Here is a 12,253-nt window from a genome sequence, read left to right as displayed (position 1 = left end):
GAGTGTTTATCGCCATTGGAGTGGATACTTCCTTAGAGTCACTCATGTTGAATTTTTTGAGCATCTCTTGAGTGTATTTCGTCTGATGGACATAAATTCCATCTCGAGTTTGTTTGATTTCAAGTCCAAGGAAGAATGTCAATTCTCCTACTAGACTCATCTCAAACTCACTTTCCATGTGAGAAATAAATTCATTCAAATAGCCCTTGTTATTTGATCCACAAATTATGTCATTGACATACACTTGGGCTACAAAAATGTTTTCACCATCTCTACGTAGAAATAGTGTTGGGTCTATTTGGCCTCTTACAAAACCCTTTTCTAGTAAATATGTTGACAACCTTTCGTACCAAGCTCGTGGTGCTTGTTTAAGCCCATAAAGTGCTTTCTTGAGCTTGTACACGTGGTTTGGAGCTTCGGTATTCACAAACCCCGGTGGTTGTTTAACATAAAATTCTTCTTTAATGAAACCGTTTAAGAAGGCCGATTTAACGTCCATTTGATATAGCTTGAAGCCTCTATGTGAAGCAAAAGCTAACATTAAACGAATGGACTCTAATCGGGTCACGGGAGCATAAGTCTCATCATAGTCGAGGCCTTCGACTTGACTATAGCCCTTGGCTACAAGTCTTGCCTTATTTCTTACTACTTCTCCCTTTTGGTTTAACTTATTTTTGAAGACCCATTTGGTTCCAATAATGGTGGTCTTCTTAGGTCTAGGAACCAAATCCCACACTTGGCTCCTTTCAAATTGGCCTAACTCATATTGCATAGCTATGATCCAATCAGGATCGTGCAATGCCTCAGCAACTATTCTTGGTTCAATTTCTGAGATCAAGGCGACCTCATTAGACTCATTTCTAAAGAATGATCTAGTCCTAACCCCTTGTTGGATGTCTCCCACAATTTGGTCTTGGGGATGACTAGAGGCTATCCTAGATTGTCTTGGTGTTGGCGGTGCCTCATGAATGGTCTCACTAGGCACAGGCAGAGACTCGGTATCAGGCAAATGATCAGCCTGAGCCCTTTGTTGCCTTTGCTCATCGTCATCAGAGTCAACTTCGACTCTTTCTTCATGTTGATCATTCAAACTTAGATTTCTAAGTTCAAGTTGAATATCTCCTACATCCCTTGATTGATCATTCGATTTAGGGATTTCTTCAAATGCTACATCTGAGGATTCTTCAATCAATTTAGTCCTATTGTTGTAGACTCGATAGGCTTTGCTGGTGAGAGAGTACCCGACTAGTATCCCTTCATCAGCCTTAGCTGTGAACTTTCCAAGATGATCCTTGGTGTTCAAGATAAACACCTTACAACCAAACACCCTAAGATGTTTAATTGTAGGGGGTCTCCCAAACCAAAGTTCATGAGGAGTTTTTCCTAAAAACCTATGTATCAGGACTCGGTTTTGCACATAGCAAGCTGTATTCACAGCTTCAGCCCACAAGTAGCTCGGTAGTGAGTACTCATTGAGCATGCTTCGTGCAGCCTCTTGCAAAGCTCGGTTCTTTCTCTCCACAACCCCATTTTGTTGTGGGGTCCTTGGAGTAGAGAACTCATGCCTATATCCTTTTTCTTGATAAAATTCTAAAAATCTATGGTTTTGAAATTCTCCACCATGATCACTTCTAATTGTTTTAATTGTTGTTGATTTTTCATTTTCAGTTCTTCTACAAAAAGAAATAAAAATATCTATGGTTTGATCCTTATTTTTCAAAAAGAAGGTCCAAGTATACCTAGTAAAATCATCAATAATCACTAAGCAATATCTACTACCATTCAAAGAAATGACACTACTACAATCAAACAAGTCCATATGCAGTAAATCTAAAACAGTGGAGGTACTTACAGCGCTTTTACCTTTATGAGTTGCTTTTGTTTGCTTACCCTTTTGACATGCATCACATAGTTTTGTCTTTTGGTACTTGATGCTTGGTAAGCCTTGCACTAGTCCTTTGTTGACCAGCTTTCGAATGTTCTTCATGTTTACGTGGGCCAACCTCCTATGCCAAAGCCAAGATTCTTCTTCTTTTGACATGAAACACTTAGCAGAGGCATTAGTAGCACTTTTAAATGATACTTGATAAATGTTATCTACTCTTGTGCCTACTAGTACCGTGTCAAGTGTGTCAATGTGTTTGACCAGACATTGACTTGAGTGAAACTCAATTGTGTAACCCGTATCACACAATTGGCTGACACTTAGGAGATTGAAAGTCATCCCCTTGACTAGAAGGACATTTCTAATTTGGAGACAATCGGATATATGAATATCTCCAACTCCTATAACCTTAAGGCTACCAATATTACCAAAAGACACATTACCTCTATTTTTGTTTTGAAGGGTAGTAAAGAGTGACTTGTCCCCGGTCATGTGCTTGGAGCATCCACTATCAACAAACCAAGTTGATAGATGCTCCCCCTCGACAAATGCCTACAAGACACGAAAGATAGATGTTTTAGGTACCCAAATCTTGGGATCTAATGCATCTACAATGAAAGACTTAGGCACCCATGCCTTGGTTACACCCTTCCTAGTCTCATGAACCCTAGAAACATGCGATCTATTAAATTGGGTTCTTGACACTAAAGAAATAAAGCTAGACTCCTTAGGTTGGTATCCTAATCCAGCCTTGTTGTAGACCGCCCTTTGGGCATTTAGAATCATGTCTAGGGTCTTAGAGCTAGTTGAGAATTTTTCAAGCATTTTCTTGAGTTTCTCAACTTCACTCTTCAAGACTTTGTTTTCATCTTCAAGGAGCTCTAGATGTAGGTCATCAACCTCATCTTCCCTAAGAGCTCTCAAGTTCTTTACTTCTTCTTTTAATGATTTATTTTCTGTTTTTGATTTTTTAAGCAAGGTAGACAAATATGTAATAGTCTTATAGCATTTTTCTAAGTGAGAAGAGGTTACCTCTTCATCATCCGAAGATGATGAAGCCGCGGCTGAAGTGCTTGAGTCATCACTCTCGGACTCGGACTCCTCCCTTGCCATGAGTGCCAATTGCCGAGTACTCTTCTCCTTCTTTTCTTCCTCCTCCGATGAGCTTGAGGAAGATTCATCCCAAGTGGCCTTCAGAGCTTTCTTCTTCTTGGCTCTTTCCTCCTTCTTTTTGGCCCGTTCCTCCTTCTTGAGTTTTGGACACTCACTCCGGTAGTGGCCTTTCTTGCTACACTCATAACATGTAACATTAGACTTATCAATATTTTGATCTACAGTCTTACCTTTGTATCTCCTGCTTCTTCTCATAATCCTTCTCACAAAATTTGCCATCTCGCTTGATGATGATCCACCTTCATCATCGGACTCAGAGGAGGATGAAGATGAAAGAATCTCTTTCTCCTTCTTCTTTCCTTTCTTTCTTCTCCCATCCTTGCTCTTTTCTCCTGCAACCAAAGCTATACCTTTCTCCTTTTGACCTTTGTTAGCAAGTTCATGAAGTTCCATTTCACAAAAGAATTCATCTAACTTTACAATGGAAAGATCCTTGGAAACCTTGTAGGCATCTACCATAGATGACCACAAGGCATTCCTTGGAAAGGATTTAAGAGCGTACCTTACTAGATCGCGATTCTCCACGCGTTCATCTACGGAATGTAGACCATTGATGATTTCCTTGAACCTCCCATGTAGTTCACTTACCGTTTCGTTTTCCTTCATGGTGAGATTTTGTAGTTGATTCAAGAATAGGTCCCTCTTGGCTATCCGAGAATCTCGAGTTCCTTCTTGGAGCTCGATAAGCTTGTTCCATAAATCTTTTGCACTCGAGAATGGACCTACCTTGACGAGTTGGTCCTTGGCAATCCCACATTGTAAGGTGACTACCGCCTTGGCATCGGCTTGCCCTTTACGAGTTTGTTCAGTAGACCACCTTGATGAATCGAGTTCCTTACCTTCTTCGTCCTTCGATGGTGTGAATCCTTCCTTGACCGAGAACCACATGGAGATATCAGTCTTGAGGTAATACTCCATGCGGCTCTTCCAGTACTGAAAATCTGCTCCGTCAAAATAGGGAGGACGATTGGTGCTAAATTCTTCCTTCATAGCCATCTTCTTTTGCTCTTTAGGGTGTTAAACCGAATGAAAGAGCGCCTCGCTCTGATACCACTTGTTAGGATCTTAGATGGCTAGAGGGGGGGTGAATAGCCTTTTAAAAACTTAAACACAAATTTTCTTCCAGAACTTTGTTATCACAGCGGAAATAAGCAAAAACAAACTAATACAAGGAAGAAAACAAAACACAACTAACACACGGATTTACGAGGTTCGGGGATAACTTGCCCTACTCCTCGGCGTGTCCGTAAGGTGGACGACCCCTTGATCTTCGGTAGATCGCACCCCGGATAAATTTCGGCTAAAGATCCTCCTTCTTGGTAGAGTAACCTCTCCACAGAAGTCACAGAAAATGATATGAAATGAAGCACAGACTTACAGAACTTTGTGGCTAAAGGAATGAACAAATGAACTCGACAGCCACAATAAAAAACAATGCGCAAAGACGAAAGGATTCCTCAGCCAAGAGCTCAACCACACAGCGCCCTTGCTTTGGTCGACAGAGAGTTTTTTTTTTCAGAACATTAGCAATCCTCTCTTCTTCCTCCTTATTATTTCTCTGCTTTCTTCACTGCGTTTTCCTGCATCGAATCACTGCAAGCTGCATTGAATCGCTGCAATCTGTATCGAATCACTGCAATCAACTCAGGCGTAGCCAATCACTCCTCCTCCTCATCTGGTCCTCTGAACTCGCACCAATACCATCCATGGTCTTCACTGGTGTCTTCTGAGCTCGAACCAATGCCAAGGAGTCAAGCTGATTGCAGCCAGAACATACTCAGATCGCCAGTATCCGTTGATGCTTCAAATGCATCATTTGCAGTGAAATATAGCGTAAAAGGCACTTGTTCTTATTCTTTTGATGGAGATTCATTTGAAATCAACCAATGGCACGATACCTGCAACCTGTAACTAAAAGATCTCACAGCAGATAGTTAGGTCAGGTGAATCGGAAGTGAATCAGAAGTGAATCAGCAAAATCAGAGATGCGCAGAAACAAAACGACATGTTGTGGATCCGTCAGCAGACCGATCCATAGGTCTCTGGACCGATCAGGACACATCCTGATCGGTCCGGGAAGAGCCTGATCGGTCTGTGGACCGATCAGCCTATGTGTGGATCGGTCCACAGACCGATCCACCCTTTCTCAGCGTTTCTGATCGCTTCTTTCTGATCGGTCTGTAGACCGATCAGATAACCCACAAAATGCTTCTGTGTGGTTACTGATCGGTCCACAGACCGATCAGTTAACCCACAGAAAGTTTTTGTGTGGTTCCTGATCGGTCACCAGACCGATCAGATAGCCCACAGAAAGTCTATGTGGTTATTGATCGGTCACCAGACCGATCAGTGATCTTTTAGTATCACTGGATCGGTCTGCAAACCGATCCAGACGACCAAGGTATCACTGGATCGGTCTGCAGACCGATCCAATGCTCATGTGAGTTTTGCAGCTTTCCAGCCCGAAACCCTAAGGTCTTCCTGGTCCCGAGAACGAGCTACCAAGCCCTCTCTGACCTAGTCCGGAGAACGAGCTACCGAGCCCTCTCCGACTTCGTCTGGTCTAGAGAATGAGCTACCGAGCCCTCTCTGACCTATTCCAGAGAACGAGCTACCGAGCCCTCTCCGACTTCATCCGGTCCAGAGAACGAGCTACCGAGCCCTGTCTGACCTCGTCCGGAGAATGAGCTACCGAGCCCTCTCCGACTCCGTGTGCCAAGTATCCGTACTTGGACTTTTCTTCTTCATATGATCAACCTTGATCAATGATCAGTCTGAGTTTAATTAATATCTGATACAAACTTAAATCAGTGTCAACATCAAAACAACAGCCAGGTCAGACTGTATCAACAACAATAATCTCATATCATCTAGCACAGCTATGTTCTCCTTCGAGTTGTTATGAGAAGAAAATGAGACTATCAACCTTCCTTTTGGATCTAGAAGAAAGACGCTTGAGGTTACTTACGAGGAAGATGCTGAGTTCGTGGCATCCTGACGTGGTTGCACTCTATTCGAAGTCGGGATGAGATGGTATATATTGGCTAATTAGGTCATCAAATTTGTTTTTTTTTTACTTTTTCTTTATTTATTTCAAATTTTTAGAATTAGTTTTCTTTTCTATAAATTAATATAGATTTTATCTCTTTCTTTTTTAAATTAATTTATTTTTAAAAAAATAGTTTATATTTTATTTTATTTTTTAAGATTAATTTTTTTTACTTTTTCTTTTTATGTTGCGATTTTTTTTTAGGTTATTTAAACAAGGGTTAGAGTTCTTGTAAAAAGGAGGTGATTAATGTTGAGTTTGATTTTTTATTTGAATAAATAAATTATTTTTGTTTAAACCTAGAGGCAGCTCCTTTTTGTTTACAAATTATCTTCTTATGATTTTCTCTACAAACCTCTAATTCGAATGTCGCACCTAGAGTTTCTTCCCTGCGTCAGTTAGTATCAGGACCTTAGATCCATGCATGATCATCGTAGTTGAGGTCATGGTCATGAAAGACAGATTCTAGCTGAGGAAGTCTCACACCAAGATCGAAACATATCCTACTAGCTCAGCGAAAATCTATAGGAACAAGTCACGGAGTTATCCCAATATCTAGCGGCGCAAGATCTTGAAGATAGTGAGACGCATGGTCAATGTGGTAGACAGGTTCCGGTTGAAGATGTCTCACTCAGTAATCATAGTGTCTGAGATATTAAAGATCGTAAGTTATTTTATTTTAATTTGAATAAAATTTTTTTTGAGAAAGATATGGACAACAAGATTAAAATAGCCGGTGATCCAATTTACGATGAAAAAAAAGATGTTATCCAATTGTCGCCGGTTGATGATATCCTATTGGTATCCATTAAACTCGTGCAGGCGAATGCACTTTTAGCCTTTCCTATAAGGAATCTTCTTGTTACAATATGCTCACAAAATGAGGATCAGCACCGGCAGAAAGTCCTCTCTCAAGTCATTCTTCAACTACATTAAGTGAGAATATGTTATTTGCACTTTATAATGTCCTTGCTCTACTTCTTAATGATGATGTTATGGCACGAGAGGTTGCCTACCAAGCTGGGCTTGTAAAGATTTCCATGGACCTACTTTCTCAATGAATCTTAGCTCTCTAGATGGTGTAGAATCTCAAGTTCCAGATTGGGTAACTGCATGTTTTCTTTCTGTCGATCAATTATTGCAAGTGGATCCTAAGATGTCTCTAGGAATAGTTAATCTGGAACAAATGAAAAATGATACCCTTATTCCCAGCATTCAATTGTTATTGATGAGTAAAAAGAAAAGAATTTTCAGTCTTCTCTAGCTTCAACAATGGGATTATTGAAGCCCTACGGGGTTATCCGAAGTGGTTAAGGCGTAGAAGTTTGCCCAATGAGAACGTGGGTTCGAATCGCGGCGGCAGCAAGGGCGTAAATCCCTTATCCCCGTGTCCCTCAGCCCACTGCGCCTTAACTCCTTCGGCTACCGTGATTAACCTCCTTCGTGATTGCCTTGGGCGAGGTCCACGGGGGTGCTGGGGGCGAGCGTTATTGCCTTTTTTGCCCAACAATGGGATTATTGAACATGGAGGACCAGAAGAGGCTTCTGGGAATATATGCTGCAAATGTATTCAGTTAACTTTTGAGAAAATACATGTGGTGCTGACTAAGGTTTATCCAGTTGCTGTTATTTTTTGAGGCCGGAGGTTTACAAGCTTTACTTAAAAAAATTGATAATCTCAGTTAGTCTCATTAACTATCCTTGGGTGATTGATCTGGTTCTACGGAAATTTTCTATTGGTCACCAGGATAAATTAGAAAGCGCACGTGACAGCTAGCCTAGAAGCCCCCCCCCCAAATAAAAAAAAAAAAACGAGCAGACATTACAATGCACAAGCTGTATGCAGAATTGAAATGTTAGGTGATAGACCTAATGTAGTGCTATTGAAAGATTATAAGAAGGAAAAGTCCAAAGTAAGCAATTGTCAGTAGATTTTACCGAGTTGATATCATATGATTTCCCTTTTAGGCGACTATCTGATACTACTTTAAACTCGAGGACGAGTTCTTTTTAACCTGAGGCATCTAATGCAGGAGCATCTAGGGACATAATCATCTCATATCATCTAACGTGGTCATGTTCCCTTCCAAGTTATGACGAGAAGAAAACAAGGTTATTAAGCTCCCTTTTGAATCTAAAAGAAGGGCGATCGAGGCTACTTACAAGGAGGATGATGAGTTTATGGCCTTCTGATATGATTACACTCTATTCGGAGTCCGAATGAGATAGAATCAACTAACTAAATTGTCAAAACTCTAGATTTAGTCTTTTAACTTTTTTCTTTATTTGTTTCGAATGGTTAAGATTAGTTTTATTTTCTAAAAATTAATATAGATTTTATCTCTTTCTTTTTTTAGGATTAATTTTTTTTAAAGTTAGTTTAAATTTTATTTTTTTTAAAGATTAGTTTATTTTTACTTTTTCTTTTTCAGTTGCAATGTTACGACTTTTTCTTATTTTTTAGGTTATTTAAATAAGGGTTAGAGCTCTTATAAAAAGAGGTGGTTAATGTTGAGTTTGATTTTTTATTTGAATAAATAAATTATTTTCGTTTAAACTTAGAGGTGACTCTTCTTTGTTTATGAATTATCTTCCTATGTCTTTCCTTGCAAACTTCTAATTTGAACGTCAGACTCGGACTTTCTTACCTGCGTTAAGTTTCCACAGAAGATGACAAATTTGATCATGTCTGATAGCGGTAAAGATGGAGTGCTGGGCAAATGACTCTGTTATTGATTGAGAGAAGACTCTGGGACGGAGAAGAAATGACACATAGCACTCCTCCAGGGCACTCCATTCCTGCACACATTGCAAAGAGAGCAAAAGAAACATTAGAGCAGAATCAAGGAGGGGGCCCTGGTGCAGGTCCTTCGACGCTCAAGTCAGTATGGTGGCCGAGCGAAAAGTGGAGAAGAGAATGAACAATAGATGCGTATTCGTAATGTTTAGTGTGAAGACATTTTTTGTGTACTTGACCAACAGAGAGAACCCCCCACCCCTCCCTTTTATGTTGTCTCTCATAACATCCACAATAATGAGACGACATGAAATATTTGGTGTCAAAATACGTCTGGTGATAGAAGATGTGTAGTCATCCTCCGAGGAATCTTCCGTTATCGGTATATGAATCGCTTCTTATAACTTCTACCATCAATATGACAGTTGAAAGAATATGCCGTCAGAATTTCAGGTGATGGAAGATATATAGCAACCCTTTGAGAAAGGTTTCATAGCACGTATATATTATAGTAATAGAATATTTTTTGACAAATAGTTGTTATTATCTGACGAGTTGTTGTGATTCCCTAACAATGTTATCTTCTGGATGCAGTTTGACTGACCTAAAAGTCGACCGATTGTATGATGGGAGGCTGACAATAGAAATGGGGAACTAAGTCTCTTAAGTATGACTAGTTCTTAGACCGACTTAGTTTGTACTGATAATTACCTTATACACTTGCTTTATATATAAGTGGGGGCGCTGAGCCTTTTCAATCTGACCAGCGTTGTGACCGACCGACCATAGTTTTGGAAGTCCAATCAGCTTTGGAGCCGATCGACTATATGCTGAAAGTTACCTCAGTGTTGCAAGATAGGGAACTATACTCTGTAAACCCCGACCGATTCTTAGGCCAACCAAGCATATGCTGAGAGAGAGGGAGCGTTGCCATGTATTAATGCTGAGAGTTAAGAAGCTATGCCTTGTAAGCCCGATCGACATTTGGGCCGACCGATCATATGCTAAGAGTTGCCTTAGTGCTGAGAGATAGAGAGTTATGCCTTGTAAGCCCGACTGACCCTTGGGTCGATCGGACATTTATTGGGAGTTGTATTCTATGCCCGACCATTATGGGAGCTGATCAGGTTTATTTTGTGTGCCTTGACACTGAGACGTGGAGCGTTGATGCTCTTAAGTCCGACCGACTCTAAAATCGACTGGCTCCGTATTGAATGCCTTAGCGTTAAAAAGTGAAGAGTTGAGTCTTGGTGAGAGCGACTTGGTCATCTACTTATACTTTGACTTTGATTGTCACCTTATCTGGACTTTGACTGTTATCTTATATTGACTTTGACTCCCACTCCCACCTCACTACTGGGTCCACTAATAACATACCGTATCAAGTTCAATTAGATGACATGCAAATGGGATCCTAACTAGATCTGCGAGCTCTAGTTGAACAAATATAATGATCGATCTAAACAGATCAGCCTTCGCGGAAGTGTTTTGTAGTAGAGAAGATGATCGCTTGGTGACTGAGTTTCTTCACATTTTTGGTGAAATGGAGCTTGTTTGGTGCCACTTTCACATCTAACTGCGACAAAAACATGACGGCCGATCCAACTAATTATACTTAACTTCTTCAGCTCCAGACCACCCTCACTACTGGATTGGATGGCGCTACCCAAATAACATGATTGCTCTAACCATCTCAATTGGTTTGTCTAGTTAGATTTATTTGACTAGCTCCACAAGCTGCCTAGTTAATAGACTTGCTTGATATGCTTGGAGCAACTAGAGTGATCGACTTACCTTTTGAATTGATTTTAAATCACATTAAAATTAACAAAGTAACAGATATGATATATGACACGAATAGCAACCCATATAATAATCGTTTTTGATTTCTTTTTAGTCAGTCTGTTCCTTTTTCTTTATCCTCCCATCGTCATCCGATCCATAGATAATGCTTTTTCTACGTGGGTTTCTCATTTATGTGATGTAAAGTTGACTGCGTAACATCTATAGTCAATCATAAATCTAAATTCTAAATCATAAATTAAATCTAATCTCTTGATCCTGTCACTGCTCATGTTTGCATGCACCCTGCAGCAAAAGCATTCATGCATAAAGTTCTCTCCTTGCATCACTAGTTGCTGGCGTGGATACCCTTAACTTCTTCTTATGGATGGGTCAGACAAGATACAGAAAACTTTATTTGGCCACTTTATGAGCTCGAGTGACATATATATGCATCATAGTTGAGTTGGATTTTAGTAAATATCTATCATGATAAGTTAATTACTTTCAAATTATTTTTTTTATGATTCAAATGTGCAGGCTTTACCCGATTAATTCTGAATTAAGGTGAACGGCTCTTTCCTCTTGGTTCGCCTATCGAATACATCTGTAAATGCTAATGGTCTTCGCAATCTTCATTGTTGCTATAAGGTTGTCCCAATGCTGAACCGGGTACTCTGCTCGCGACGGCAAACTCATGGGCTCCAACATTATGAGTTGTTGCGTGAGCTGGATTTCCTCAAATCTGACGGCAAATCCAGTCAGTATCTAATATGTGACAACGACGTCATAAGAAGAAAAGGGAGGATATAGACATATAGTATCAACTAGAGTCGACATTTCTTCTCGGCCCTAGCTAAATGTACCGTCAAAATTAAGACGATGTGATTCTTTCAACAAATAAAGGAAATGACCGATTGCATGTCCACTGATTAAGTTTAATCCTAGAGATGAAATTAAGGCATTGCCTAGTGAGTGTATACTGACACTACTAAAGTCAAGTTAATTCCCTCTTAAATAACCTTATCTAATCCTCTTTAATTACTTAGCTGGATTTTCAAAGACGCCAAAAGCAAACTGGATTTGTTCACACAAAAGCTAGCTTATGATGCTGATGCACGGTGGATTCCTACATGGATGTGTTTTAAAACAAAAGGGGAAAAAATTATCTTATTATTGGTGAAGCTAGTAAAGAAAAATGAGGTGCCCAAAACAAATGTGGCGAGAAGTAGGGTAAATAAAAGTTCAGTTAAATCGAATTAATCAATTGAACTGATCAAATTTAAAAGTTCGGTTTAATTATTTCAAAATTTTAATATTTCTTTTTAAAAATATCAGTTTTTACGATTCGATTTCAATTTTAAAACTTCTAATTTGGTTAAATCAAATAAGTCAAATCTTAAATCCCTAAACTTAGAAATCCTATGTCCCTAATTTTGAATTAATCTAATAAAAAGTTTAAATCGGATAGAAATATATAATGGTTGAAAAGTTAGGCTAATTCATTCAAAAATCAAATTAATCGATATTTTATTAGTTTAGTTTATTCAATTTTTATTGAAAAAATCGTTCGATTTGATTAAATCAGTTTAATTTTGAATCGATTACTCGAAGTATGGGTAATAAA

This window comes from Zingiber officinale, chromosome 1A (genome assembly GCF_018446385.1).
Source record: "Zingiber officinale cultivar Zhangliang chromosome 1A, Zo_v1.1, whole genome shotgun sequence".
NCBI lineage: Eukaryota > Viridiplantae > Streptophyta > Magnoliopsida > Zingiberales > Zingiberaceae > Zingiber > Zingiber officinale.
This window is presented reverse-complemented; position numbering follows the sequence as displayed.